Genomic DNA, 15151 nt, shown 5'->3' with positions numbered 1-15151 from the left:
AAACATCCGTTTATTTTTAAAAATAAACATCCGTTTATTTTTTTTTTTCCCAGATCCTATTATCACCCTGTGCAAATCAGCTCCCGGTGGGCTGGGAGAACGGATTCCAGGTGGATTTTGTTCCGGTGCCCGCTGCCAGGGCTGGTGGTACCTGGGGCAGGGGTTGTTTTGTTGCGGGGCCTGCAGGGAGAACTCCTGACACCTCCCCGGGCAGATCCCGGGAGCTCTGATCCCCCCAGACCATTCCACGGCCATTCCCGGTGCTTCCCACGGAACTGGAGGCAGTTCCAGCCCTGTCCCGATTCCCGAGGGAATCTCTCATCGCTCAGAGGTGCCACAGCCGCGTGCCAGGGCCACCTCCGGGGACAGGGACAGGGACACGAAGGATTTTCGTGCTGGATGGTCCTGGCTGGGTCCCCCTACACCCCTGGGGTTTTTTGGGGGGGCACCCCTCACCCCTAAAGGCGCCCCTGGAGGCGCTGGGTCCATCCCGGTCTCCAGCAGGGTGGGGACACCGCTGTCACCTCCCTGGTGACGTGGCACCGTCACTGCCATCCTGGCAGTGTCCCCCCTCCCTTTCAGGATCAGCAGGAGCATCCCCATAACCGCATTTCCAGACAGCTCCGGCTCCGGGCAGGGAAGGAGCTGGAATCTGGAATTCCCAGTGCCCCAGGCATTCCCTGGGGGATGGAAGGAGGTGGAATCTGGAATTCCCAGTGCCCCAAACATTCCTTAGGGGAAAGAAGGAGCTGGAATCTGGAATTCCCAGTGCCCCAGACATTCCTTGGGGGATGGAAGGAGGTGGAATCTGGAATTCCCAGTGCCCCAAACATTCCTTAGGGGAAAGAAGGAGCTGGAATCTGGAATTCCCAGTGCCCCAGGCATTCCCTGGGGGATGGAAGGAGGTGGAATCTGGAATTCCCAGTGCCCCAAACATTCCCTGGGGGATGGAAGGAGGTGGAATCTGGAATTCCCAGTGCCCCAGACATTCCTTGGGGGATGGAAGGAGGTGGAATCTGGAATTCCCAGTGCCCCAGACATTCCTTGGGGGAAGGAAGGAGCTGGAATCCGACATTCCCAGTGCCCCAGACATTCCCTGGGGGATGGAAAAGCCGCTCCCAGGTGTCCCGGAGCTCTCTCCATGCCCCACCTCGCCTCAGCAGCTCCTGCCGTGCTGCTGAGTAATTCCTGCGGCTCCCGAGATGCTCCTCAGGCAGCCGGGAACATCCCGATCCAGGTTTTAATTGCGTGGGATTGAAGCCGAGATGGCTCGGATTTCTCCTCCCTGCAGCGCCAGCGCTGCTCCCTGGCCGGGTCTGGGATCCACCTGGAGAATAATCCCTGGGAAAGGGTTACAATTTTTTCCTTGGATAAAGGGGAAAGAAAAGCTTGGAGCGTGGAGTAGGTTTTCCCTCTGACACTTGCGGGGTTGCGAGGAGATTCCCGTTCTTTTATCCCTTAGGACACGGCGTGGTCTCGAGCTCCCCTGAGGAATTTTCCTGGAGAACCAGAGGATTTGGAGGGTTAAGCCGGGCTCAGCCAAGCTCAGCTTTGCCAGACCTGGGTGAACAAAGAGCTCCAGCACCTTTTATTCCCTTCTGGATCAGGAAAGCCTCATGGACGGCGGAGCGCTGCAGGCATCCCAAATCCCATTTTTAACTCTGCTCAAATCAACTCTGCTCAATTAAATTAACTCTGCTCAACTCATCCCAAATTAAAGCAAAATCCCATAAATTTGGAGTGAGCCCTGTGTCGGGGATGGGAATGGGATTCTGTCCCCTTTCCCAAATTGGAGGTGAATTCCGAAGTCCAGAGCCCTGAATTCAGGGCTGACCCTCTCCCTTCCCACATCCCAAGAATTCCCCACATTTTTACCCCTTCAAATCCCATTTCCAACCCCAATCCCAAACGTCCCCAAACTCCCACCTCCTGCTTGTTCCCATGCAGAGATCCCAGATTCCTCCAGAGAACCCTTCCCATGATCCAGGGGTGGGAAATGTTCCTCTGCTTCCTTTATTCCCTTTATTTTGAGGCTGCTTTATGGCTGCCATAAAAGCTGTCCATAAATCAGGGCTGATCCCATAAAAACCGGGAATAACTGGAATTGGAGCCCATATGGGACCGGCTCCCTCTGGCAGAGCTGGGAACGTGTCAGGATTTGTCCTTTCCTCATTCCCAGACATCTCCACATCCACCTTGGGAAGCGATTCCAGGGGTGAGAACACCCGGTGGAGTCTCCTTGTTTATGGGGTTTTTTATGGATAATGTGGGGATTTTTGTGGATAACACTGGGGGGGAGGGGGTTGGGGGGGTTATGGATAATGAGGGTTTTTTATGGACAACATGGGAATTTTTATGGATAGCTTGGGGTTTTTTTATGGACAACATGGGATTTTTTTATGGCTAACACGGGATTTTTTATGGAAAACACGGGGTTCTTTTATGGATATTGTGTGGGATTTTTATGGATAACATAGGGGAATTTTTTAATGGATATTTTAGGGATGGATTCTTTGGATTATTCCCTCTGAACTGCTCCCCAGCATCAGGGATCACCCCCTGGACAGTTTTGAGCTCAATTCCCACAAACCCAGTGGATTTTTCAAGGCTCCAATCCCAGTCCTTTCCTGTTGGGATCAACGCTGCACTGCTGAGAGGCAAAACCCATTGGGATGAAGAGGACGGAGAATAATCCACAGGGATTGGAAAAAAAATGGGATAAAAATCCTGGAATCTGCTTTTTTTGGGGGGACACTGGAATGTTTTTCTGCGGCTTTGACACATCCTGGAGGGGTCGGGGAGGCTCAGACCGGGCAGGACGAGGTTTTGCTCCCAGTTTGCCCCAGTTCCCAGCAGTGGAGCCCTGGAAAGGTGGTGGGAGATGAGGAATGCTCCTGGCTGGAAGAGGAGGAGGAGGAGGAGGAGGAAGAGGATTGTGGGGTTGCCATGGTGACCGAACATCTCCAAATCCTCAGATTATTTATCCCTGGGTTTGTTTAGGCTGAGGGAAAACCTTGAGGGTGGGAGGAGAGTTGGGATACGAGGAAGAGGAGTGTGGAAGCCCAGGAATTCTGATCCTAGTGGAGGAATCCTAAAATTCGAGCTCTGGGGCTCAACTCCACCTTCGGAGCAGCAAAAAATAGGGAATTTGGGGTGGTTTATGGGACATTTGTCCTCTCAGGGATCCTGTGATCCCAAATCTATCCTGGATTTCCACTGTAGGATCTGGCCCATGGAATTCAGGCTAAATTGGGATTAATTTGGGTGTCTGGATGGGTTTGGATCAGGCTCTGTGGAGCCAGCTCAATGCTGGCAACATTTCCCAGAGCCATTTCCCAAATTCCAGAGGAGCTTGATCGAGTGACCCTCTGATTTTTGGGATTAAACTTCACCTGCCTCAGTCCCTTCCCGGACCACTGGAGCATCCCATGTTCTTCCAGCTGTACCCAGCTGCAAAATCCCTCGGGAAGAACCAGCCTGTGTCCCCTCCTTGTGGAGTTCTTCCGAGAATTCAGGATGCTCCTTCCAGATGTGCCCCTGCACATCTGCTGCCACTCCCAAGGAAAACCGGGACACCTGGGAGTGTTTGGAGCTGGAATTTCTGGATAAAACAGGACAAGAGGCACTGAGAGAGCCAGGAACATCCCGGTGTTTGTTCTCCCTTCCCTCTCCCTCCTTTCCATGGGATCTGTAATCGCTCTTAAACCTCATCTCCAATTCCTTTTGATGCCTCCCGTGTCCCCATTACGGAAATCCCAGCGTGGGAACGTCGTGGATTTTACGGATGTGGAGTTTGCGCAGCTGAGGGGACACCTTGGATTGTCACATCAAAGGACAAGGGAAAAAAAAAAAGAACTCCAGGAAATCGGGAGCCCTGTGGATAAATGGATTCAGTTTGATTTTGCCAACAGAGGTCAGTGGGAAGTGTGGAGGAGGCTGGAATTGGGGGAAGAAATCCCATTATCCTGGGAATATTTTCAGAGGAGGAGGGGAGGGAAAAGGGAAAAAGGGAAAAAAAGGAAAAAGGGAAAAAAGGGAAAAAAGGGAAAAGGGGAAAAAAGGGAAAAGGGGAAAAAAGGGAAAAGGGGAAAAAAGGGAAGGGAAGGGAAGGGAAGGGAAGGGAAGGGAAGGGAAGGGAAGGGAAGGGAAGGGAAGGGAAGGGAAGGGAAGGGAAGGGAAGGGAAGGGAAGGGAAGGGAAGGGAAGGGAAGGGAAGGGAAGGGAAGGGAAGGGAAGGGAAGGGAAGGGAAGGGAAGGGAAGGGAAGGGAAGGGAAGGGAAGGGCCCCTCAGCTTTTCCACAGTTCCAACCAGGAACTGGTTTCTTCAGAGAAAGTCAACAGGAAGGAATAAATAAGGAATAAACAGAGCTGATGAAGCCCATTCCCTTCACAAGGGATTTCTGGGAAGGTCAAGGACCATCCTCAAGGATTGAGGGTCCCACCGGGGCTGTCACCCATGGCTGGGAGGAGGAACGAGGATTTTTCCTGGCTGTGGATGCAGAAGGAGCCTTGGATGAAGAAAATCCTCCCAAAATCATGGAAAGGTTTCGAAGGGAGGTTACTGAGTCCCTGAGCAGGGACATCTCCCTTTCAACCTCATCCCAGAGCCAGCAGGATGATATTCCGTGGAAAACAGCACAGCCAACACACCCACAGCTCCAAAAACCCAGGAAAAACACCCAGAATTTAGCAAAAAAAACCCGGGAGAAACACACAGCCTTTCTTGGGAAGGGGAGGAGGAATCTGGGAATGTTTGCCAAGAGCCCCCCTGCTCCAGCACGGGGAGGACAATGACAAACGAGGTGAACTCGGAGGCTGCGGAGAAAATCTTGGCAGCGGGCGGAAAACACGCTGCCAGATTCCAGGGAATTTTAACTGGCATTTAATTAGCGGCACTCAGGTGGTCACAGGAGCGGTGGCAGTGCCGCAGTTCCTGGCATTTGTTAATTAAAGCCGCTCCTGACAGGGATTAACGACTTTTTAATGGATCTGTTGTCTTAATGTCTTATTAAGTTTTGACTTTCCCCCTCCCCCCCACACCCCGCCACCTGTTTTCCCGGGAATAGCAGCATCCGAAGGGAGGGGAGGTGTGAGGGGCAGAGGGGCAGCACGGCTCCTTCCAGAGTCCCAAAAAAATTGGGAATGTGTGGATTGAGGTGGCGTGGCCACAGAGGAAAATTTTTGGGAGGTGCTGCTGCTGGAGAAAAATGGGAATCAGGGATGGGTGTGGGAGATCCCAACTCTGCTCCTGGAGCTCCATCTGAAAGTCTCCAGGAGGACTAGGAAAACATCTGAAAATGGGGAGCAGGGAATGAGGAGAACAAGGAATCCTGCCAGGCTGGGACCCCAGAAATGGATCCATAGTTTCCTCCCCAGTGGAGCACTGGGTCGGATTCTGTCCATCCCATCCCATCATCCCATCCCATCCCATCCCATCCCATCCCATCCCATCCCATCCCATCCCATCCCATCCCATCCCATCCCATCCCATCCCATCCCATCCCATCCCATTATCCCATCCCATCCCATCCCATTATCCCATCCCATCCCATGCCATCCCATCCCATTATCCCATCCCATTATCCCATCCCATTATCCCATCCCATCCCATCCCATCCCATCCCATCCCATCCCATCCCATCCCATCCCATCCCGAGGCTTTTTTGTGCACAGCCCTGTCAGAAGCAGCCGTGGAACAGATTTTTCTCCAAAAGCCGCGTGCAGGATCCCGCAGGATCCTCGTTCCACCGTTTCCCAGGCTCTGCCGCATTCCCGCATTCCCAGGAACTCGTGGTGGGAGCCCACTGAATGCGAGGCTGGCGCTGCTCCTCCAGTCCCCGCTGTTGACATTCCTGGGAAGAGCGGGAGGAAGAATCCCCCAAAATAGATCCCATTGCTCCGTCTAAATTTAACATTCCATGTTCTCCTCGGAATGGACTCGGCTCCGGCAATTAACTAATGATGAGGATGATTAAGGATCGCTCCCGTGCTTTGCATTTCGAGCCTCTCTCCCACTCCTTCCCTGAATAATAATTCTGTGCTTTTGCAGCAGTGGCAGAGCATTCCCAGGAAAGCCGGAGGTAAAAGGGAAATGAGCGGTTAAATGGATCAGGGAGAGGGATAAATCCCCTGTTTGCTTATCCTAAATCCGGGATGGGGTTGGGATCCTGGCTGGGATCGTCCTGAGGTCTCAGGGGAGAGGTTCGAACAACTGCAGAATGCGATGGAAGCACGGGAATGTTGTTGCTGGAATTGGGATGCACCCAGGATAATTCCTGGCTGGAATTATCCTGGGATGGGTTGGGCAGGAAGGATCCCAAAAACTCATCCCATTCCACCCCCTACACTTCCCACTATCCCAGATTGCTCCAAGTCCCATCCAGTCTGGCCTCGGACATTTCCAAGCTCCTCAGGGAGTTCCATTCCAACCCCTCCCCACCCTCACAGCCGGGAATTCTTTCCCAGAATCCGGTCTATCCCTGCCCTCTGGCAGTGGGAAGCCATTCCCCGTGTCCTGGCGCTCCAGCTCCTGGTGAAGATTCCTTCTCCAGCTTCCAGGAATTCTCCTGCCAGGCGAGCACAACGGGACAGTCCCGGATCCATCTCGCTCCACTTCCCACGGGATTTTCCTATTCCTGTCCTCACCCCGTATTCCCGACACTGCAGCAGATCCATGGCCACCGGAGACTCCTTCCCGCTCCTGTCCGTGCCTAACCAGATGCTAATTTATTAATTAAATGCTGTGGTTAATGACAGGGTGAGGATTAATGTGGGCTAATCCCTCAGAGCATTCCATGGGAAGAGACAGCTCCATGCAGCCAACGCTGCCTGGGGGTTTTTGGGAAGCTCAGGACTCTTGGAAAGTCCTTGGGGAAGCTCCAGTCCAGTCTCCAACCATTCAGGATGGAATTATTCCCATGGAATTATCCCGTGGCTGGTGCTGCTGGAAGAAGCTCCGGGCAGGAACACCGGCAGCACGGGCTCAGATTTGTTGGGGCAAGGCTGGAACAAAGAGAATTCCTCCCAGAAAATAATTCCATGGGTAAATTTTGCCTGGAAAACATCCTTGGAGTGGCTTTGGATTTTCCTGGCCAGATAAAAATAAATTATGGAATGGCTCCTGCAGCAGCTGCACAGGAGGAGATTTTCGGGATGAGCTCCGAGCTCCGGCTCTGTTTTCCTTCCATCCCTTTTCCCAGCAGGGTGGCTCTGGGATTGCTGGGGACGGGCAGCTCTGGATACGCTTTCTGGAAAGCTCTCTCTGAAAATTCCTTTGGATCTGGCTGTTGGCTCCAGCACGGGAGCCAAGAAATCCATCAGCAAAATATTCATGGAGAAAAACCCGGAGTCTGAGGAGCTCACGGAGGAGAAATTTGGCTCCTCTGTAGGGGTTGGTGACTGAAAACTGGGAAATGTTGGGAATTCACACTCTGGACACTGGGAAGTGCTGGGAATTCAGACATTGGGCAATGTTGGGAATTCAGACATTGGGAAATGGGAATTCAGACATTGGCAAATGGGAATTCAGACATTGGGAAATGTTGGGAATTCAGACATTGGGAAATGTTGGGAGCCAGAAATTTCCCCTGAGCCTCCTTTTCTCCAGGCTGAGACCCTTCCACAGCTCCCCCAGGATTCTCCAGCCCCTTCCCCAGCTCCATCCCCTTTCCTGGAAATCCTCCAGTCCCAAAAAGTCCTCCCTGAACTGAGGGGAAAAAAATAGATAATCCCCTTTCCTTAGGATCAACTCCAGGGATCAGTTGGAATTAAATAATTTGGGATTGGAACACGATCATTAAGGCCCCTCCCAACCCAAACCCCATTGTAATCCCACGGATCATGAATTATTCCCTGGATAATGAAGTTTAGGCGGCTGCCGTGGTGCAGGAATTCCTGGGAATCATTCTGAGAGGAGAAATCCAAGGATTGCAGCAGCTCCCTCCTCACTTCATCTAAAATTAACTCGGCTCTTGAGCTGCACTTAAGCAAAACCAGTTGCCATGGCCACGCTGGGGGCTCCTGGATGCAGGAAATCAGGAATTCCGGGATAATGAAGGGCTCTGGAATATCCTCGGGAAGTTCATCCACCTGTTAAACCCACAGTGCCCAGGATTTGGGAAAGGAAATTCCCCCTCTCTTCCCATGGATGTGATTTGGGATCAGGTTGGGCAAGCTGGAGGAAAAATGTGGAATGAAGAAAGGTGGATAATGGGAGGCTGGGAGGGATTTTTGGGAATGTGCAAATCCTGAGGTTTTGAGGGAAGGTGACGGAACGGGATGTTGATATTTATAGCACCTGATTAATCCTTGATTTGCTGCTGCTCCAATTCTGGTTGGGAATGAAATCTGCACTCCAGGCCTGCTGGGAGCTCTGGGAAAAGCAGGGAAAGAGCCCTGATCCTACAGGAGAGGCAGGAAAAGGATCCTAATCCCTAGAGGAGAAGCAAGGAAAGAGCCCTGATCCGATGGGAAATGCAGGAAAATAATCCAAATCCTACAGGAGAGGCAGAAGAGAGCTCTGATCCTACGGGAGAGGCATTTCCAGGGTGAAATGTTGGATTTATTAACTAATTTCTCCCGCTAATTAAGTCCCAACCAATCTCCCCCCAAAACCAGGAATTTTTTTTCCAACTCAGGGTAAGGAGCAATGGGAAAATCCCCCTTTCCTGCCAACCTGGAATTTCTGATGGGAACTGAACTCATCGTGAGGCTTTTTAAATCGGGAATGAAGACACAGGAATGGTTTTGTTCGGATTTGTGTCCATATGGATCATCCCAGACCCCTACAGACATCCCAGACTGGCTCCTCCCATGCCATAAATCCCCAAATCCCAACTTTCCCATTCTCTGCCACATTCCCACTGATTCCCATCCGTTCTCTGATTGTCAAATCCAGAGAAATGAGCTCAGCTGGGACATGTGGCACAACCTCCAGGTCCCCAATTATTTCTCCAACGAGCTGGGAGAGGCTTTTTATCCACAATTTTCCATTGCCCTTTGGAATATTCCCGGCAATTAATGGCCCTGATGGGTGTGGAGTCATCAGGGGGAACAGGAAAAAAAAGGATTTTTAGATTTTTATGCCTTCAAAAAGGGCTAAGGTCAGAAATCCATCGCCTGTGCCCCGAATGGAATTGCAGGCGAGGGCAGCGTTTGTCATCCCAACGTTTTTGTTGGAACAGCTCCAGTACAAGGACAGAGAAAAAATAGGGACAGGGAAAAAAAACAGGGACGGGGAAAGAAGCAGGGAAAAGAGGGGGGGAAAAGAGGGAAAACAGGAAAAATATCAACCACAGAACTCCTGAGTCCCAGCTGGGATCTGTCCTGTGCTCCACAGGATTGGGATTTGAGTGGAGGAAAATTTGGAGTGTTCAGAGCAGAGGGAATGGCTTTGTGTAGGAATTCCAGTCCTGGAATTGTGGGATTTCCAGGTATTTGGGGAAAATTCAGTTTTCCCTGCTTCCGGATTTTAGTTTTCCCTACAGTCATGGATTTGCTGGATGGGATGAGAGATGGGAATGATCCTGGTGGGAAAATGAGAGGGAGATCAGCTCCAGGCTGCTGCAGAGTCCTGGGCTCTGTGCCTTCATCCCATCCCATTATCCCATCCCATTATCCCATCCCATTATCCCATCCCATTATCCCATCCCATTATCCCATCCCATCCCATTATCCCATCCCATTATCCCATCCCATCCCATTATCCCATCCCATCCCATCCCATCCCATCCCATCCCATCCCATCCCATCCCATCCCATCCCATCCCATTATCCCATCCCATCCCATCCCATCCCATCCCATCCCATCCCATCCCATCCCATCCCATCCCATTATCCCATCCCATTATCCCATCCCATCCCATTATCCCATCCCGTCCCATCCCATCCCATCCCATCCCATCCCATCCCATCCCATCCCATCCCATCCCATCCCATCCCATCCCATCCCATCCCATCCCATCCCATCCCATCCCAATTAGGCTTTAGATCCTATAAACTCCAGCTTTTGGAACCTGGAGAAAGAGGAGGAGGAGGAGGAAGATGGAAAGAGGGAGAGGAAGGATTTGTCTGTCACTCCTCTCTGGCAGTTTGAATTCCCTGGAATGCCAAGATCTGGCTGGGAATTGGGAATATTTGGAATATTGGGAATACTGGGAATACTGGGCATATTGGGAATACTGGGAATACTGGGAATACTGGGAATATCGGAAATATCGGGAATCCTTCCTGGAGCTGTTGGTACCCAGATCCCTGCTGAGCACCAACAGGGAAGGATCTCGGTTCTTTTTTTATCCATTTTTATCCAGACCTTTTCTCTCCATTCCCTTTGCATTCCCTTTTTTCTCCCCTCTTCCCAATCCCTCCCCCCTCCGCTCCCTCCCTTCCTTCGCCTCTCCTTCATTTTCCTTCCCTTTGGAGCATCCTGCTAATTAAGGCTGCTAATTAGAGCTGCTAATGAGTTCGTGTTTGTGCATCCAGCAAATGAACGTGCCGGGCTCCGAGGGTTAATGTGGGATGGTGGCGTTGAAATCCTTGGGAATACGGGTGGGAAAGGGTGGGAATAGGAATGGGAATAAGGATGGGAATAGGGATGGGAATAGGTGTGGGAATAAGGATGGGGACAGGGGTGGGAACAGGGGTGGGAACAGGGGTGGGAATGGATGGGAATGGATGGGAATGGGTGGGAATGGGTGGGAATGGATGGGAATGGATGGGAATGGGTGGGAATGAGTGGGAATGGGTGGGAATGAGTGGGAATGGATGGGAATGGGTGGGAATGGGTGGGAATGGGTGGGAATGGATGGGAATGGGTGGGAATGGGTGGGAATGGGTGGGAATGAGTGGGAATGGGTGGGAATGGATGGGAATGGGTGGGAATGGATGGGAATGGGTGGGAATGGATGGGAATGGATGGGAATGGGTGGGAATGAGTGGGAATGAGTGGGAATGGGTGGGAATGAGTGGGAATGGATGGGAATGAGTGGGAATGGGTGGGAATGGGTGGGAATGGGTGGGAATGGGTGGGAATGAGTGGGAATGGGTGGGAATGGATGGGAATGAGTGGGAATGGGTGGGAATGGGTGGGAATGGGTGGGAATGGGTGGGAATGGATGGGAATGGATGGGAATGGGTGGAAATGAGTGGGAAGGAGTGGGAAGGAGTGGGAAGGAGTGGGAATGAGTGGGCATAAGGGTGGGAATAGGGACGGGAATAAGGATGGGAATAGGGGTGGGAACAGGGGTGGGAATGGGTAGGAAGGAGTGGAATAAGGGTGGGAATTGCTGGGAATAAGGATTGGAATAGGGATGGGAATGGGTGGGAATTGGTGGGAATAAGGATGGGAATAGGGATGGGAACAGGGATGGGAACAGGAGTGGGAATAGGAATGGGAATAGGGGTGGGAAGGGATGGGAAGGGGTGGGAATGGAGGGGAATGGATGGAATAGGGGTGGGAATGGGTGGGAACTGGTGGGAATAAGGATGGGAATAAGGATTGGAATAGGGATGGGAACAAGGGTGGGAATAGGGACGGAAATAGGGGTGGGAATAGGAATGGGAGTGGGTGTGAAGGAGTGGGAATGGGTGGAAGTAGGGATGGGAATAGGGGTGGGAATGGGTGGGAACGGGAGTGGGAAGGAGGGAAATGGAAATGCTGGATGGATCCTCTGGGAACAACCCAGGCAACCACAGAGCCCCTACACTTTCTAAATCCCATTCCTTAAAATATTTGGGAGCAACATCCCAAAAAACCCCGGCTCCAAGCGGGAAGAGAAGCTCCAATAAAAGGCAAATTTGAGGGAGAAGTGTCCGAGCTGTCCCCAAGCACTCCAGGAGACTCCAAAGCCACTTCCAAGGAAATATTCCAAAAAATTTCTTTAATTTCTTCATCCATCTTTTTTTTTTTTAATTATTATTACTGTTTTTTAGGAGATGGAACAACTCCATTCTGATCAGGAGGTTCCCGGAGTAATTCCAGTGGGAACAATTCCTTCTGCTGAGTTTGAGATAAATTTGTTGAAGAGAAGGAGGGAAAAATAAAGATCAAAAGGAATTTTTTGCAGGAAAAGCGATGAAAAAAGCTGGGAATTGTAGGGGGGGGGGGGGGGGGGGAAGGAAACTATTTTGGGATTCAGAGGAATCAGCTTGAAAATTGCCAGAATTTGGGATGGATCCGTAGGGATTTGGGATGTGGGAATGAGGAGGTTGAAGCTCTGGAGCTGCTCCTGAGGCTCTCCTCTGCTTCCCACCCTGGAAAAATTTTCCCTGAAGACCCACAGAGAATTCATGGAACTCTTTTTTTCCCCCCTCGCCCCTTTCCCATGTGATTCCCACATCAAAGCATCCAAGGATTCCTTGGAGCTCCACTGGTTATGGAGTTGTTCCCTCCAAATAAAAAATCTGGGCAGATTTTCTCATCTTCCCTGGAAAATCTGGGATTTCTGCCCCTCTGGAAGGGCAGGAATGACCCCTGGCCTGGGAAAGCTGGAGCTCAGCCCCTTGGAATTCCAGGAGGCAAAATTTCTGGAATCCCATCCTTCCTGGAATCCCCATCCCTGGAGGTGTCCAGGGAATTCCTGGAAGTGGCACTCTGGGCTCTTGGTGACAAAATTGAACTCAGTGACCTTGGAAAGCTTTTCCAGCCTCAAAAATCCTGGAATTTCTTTCCTTAATCATTCCTGCTGTTTCTTTCCTGATTTTCCTGGAAAACTTGGAGCAATTCCTTTTTCCAGGACTTTTTTTTCCACCTGTGGGATGTGACCTGAGCCCTCCTGCAGCACCTTAGACTCGGGAAGTTCCAAATTTTTGGATCAAGCCCTGATCCTGGGCACAAACAAAGAAGGAAAAGTGAAATTTTCCCTAAAAAATTGAGGTTAAAGTGGTTGGTATCCGGATGTGCCAACAGGATGGGAATATTTGGGGTGAAAAAAATGACCTTGGGCATGGAAAAGACCTTGGAATTCCCTTCCCTGTGTCCCTTTTTCATGGAAAAGACCTTGGAATTTCTTTCCCATGTCCCTTTTTCATGGGAGCCCCTTGGAATTCCTTCCTCTTTGTGCTGCTCCCTAAAAAAAGTCCATGGATATTTATTCCCTGGAGCTCCATGGAATTCTGGGGCAGCATTCCAGGGATTTGGGGGAGGACAATCCATGGATGTGACAACGGAAGGTGACATTTAACCCTCCCCAGAGCCACATCCCGAGGCTTTTCCATGTTTTTCTTCCATGGTTTTCAACTCCCTGCTTTTCCACCCTCATCCATCCTCCTCTGGCAGGCACCGGGATGAATTCCCATGATAAATTCCTGCTGTTTTGTTTGAGGGATCGGGACAGGCCGGGCGCTTCGGGGAGATTAATTTTTGATTTATGGTCGGCTCCCAGGATTTATTCCCGTTTTTCTCCGGAGGGAAAGGCAGCACTGAAAGTATTTTAAATTCCGGGGGCTCTGCTGGAGAGGGGGTTGGGATCAATTGGAATCACGGTGGCTTTTCCATGAAATTACTCCAAATATCTGCTTGGCAAAGAGGAAAAGGGAATAAAATCCCGATATTTTAAATGCTGATTTTATTAACTGAGGGATGTTTCTGTGTTTCTCCGTTTGCTGATGGGAATAAATGGAATTTTGGAGCTGGATACATCTTCCTGCTGAGGAATAGATGGGATTAATGGGATCTGGGTTAAAATTGGGAGAAATATCCCAAAAATCCCCACAGGAGAGGGATTCTGGGGCCATTTGGTGCCTTTGGATTTCCTGGGGTTGTGGCCACCAAATCCCACAAATTCCAAGGATCCCACAAATCCCAAGCTCCAATCCCACTCCACACCAAAGCTTGGGAAAAGCCTGGGCCACCCCCCCATGCCAATCCCAAACCCCTTTGGGATCATCTTTCCCAAATCCCATTGGGATCATCCTTCCCAAATCCCATTGGGATCATCTTTCCCAAATTCTATTGGGATCATCCTTCCCAAATCCCATTGGGATCGTCTTTCCCAAATCCCACTGGGATCATGTTTCCCAAATCCCATTGGGATTATCCTTCCCAAATCCCATTGGGATCATCTTTCCCAAATTCCATTGGGATCGTCTTTCCCAAATCCCACTGGGATCATGTTTCCCAAATCCCATTGGGATCATGTTTCCCAAATCCCATTGGGATTATCCTTCCCAAATCCCATTGGGATCATCTTTCCCAAATCCCATTGGGATCATCTTTCCCAGAATTTGGGATCCTGAGGGGCTGGAAAAGGCAGGGAAGGGGAAAGGAGAGAGGGAATTCCACTGGGATTCATCCAGGGCTCCTCAGGAACTGGAGGAGGGGAAAAGGGGAAGGATTTAGAGATGGGACAGGGCAGGAATTTGGGAATGGGAATAGACAGGAATTCAGGGATGGGAGCATATCCCTGAAGTGGGAGAAGGGCAGGAACTTGTGGATTGGGAATGTGTCCCTGAAGTGGGAAAAGGGCAGGAATTTGGGAATGTGAACAGGACAAGGGCAGGAATTTGGGAATGTGACAGAGCAGGAATTTGGGAATTTGAACAGGACAAGGGCAGGAATTTGGGAATGTGAACAGGTCCTGGTGGGATTTGGTGACAGCCACCCCCGGGTTTGGGGACAATTTGTCTTTCCCATTTCACCGCTTCCCTCTTTTCCTTCCCGGATTTCTTCCAGGATTTTCCCTCCAGCATCCATGGCCAAGTTTATCCAAGGACTGTGGGAAACCAGTAGAACCCAGTGATCCCATTCCAGCTTTATTCCCCCATGGATTGGGAAGCCCTGGACACTCTGGACGCTGCCCGTGGCACTTTTTCCCATCCCATCCAAGCGCCAGGAAATTCCCACGGGTTGGATTCATCCTAAGGGCAGGAATGTTCTCGGCCGTGTCCTTCTTTCCGCACCATTTCCCGCCTGGATCGTTGCTCCAGCAATTCCAAGATGTTCCAACGGCTCCTTTTTCCTGCCCGGGAATGTGCTGGCAGCAGAAATTGGGGATGTGCTGCGATCTAGTGGTGAAGGAGAATCCTGGAATTCGCCTTAGGCTGGATTCAGCCTTCCCAAGCCAGGATTTTCCAGGTTGTTTTCCCGGGAAGAACCTGATTTATGCAGGATCCAAGAAATCCTGGAGCGCAAATTCCTCCCTCAAATCCTGCTCCGC

The sequence above is a fragment of the Cinclus cinclus genome, chromosome 27 (assembly GCF_963662255.1).
Source record: "Cinclus cinclus chromosome 27, bCinCin1.1, whole genome shotgun sequence".
NCBI classification, from domain to species: Eukaryota; Metazoa; Chordata; class Aves; order Passeriformes; family Cinclidae; genus Cinclus; species Cinclus cinclus.
The sequence above is the reverse complement of the archived record's forward strand: the minus strand, read 5'-3'. Positions refer to the sequence as shown.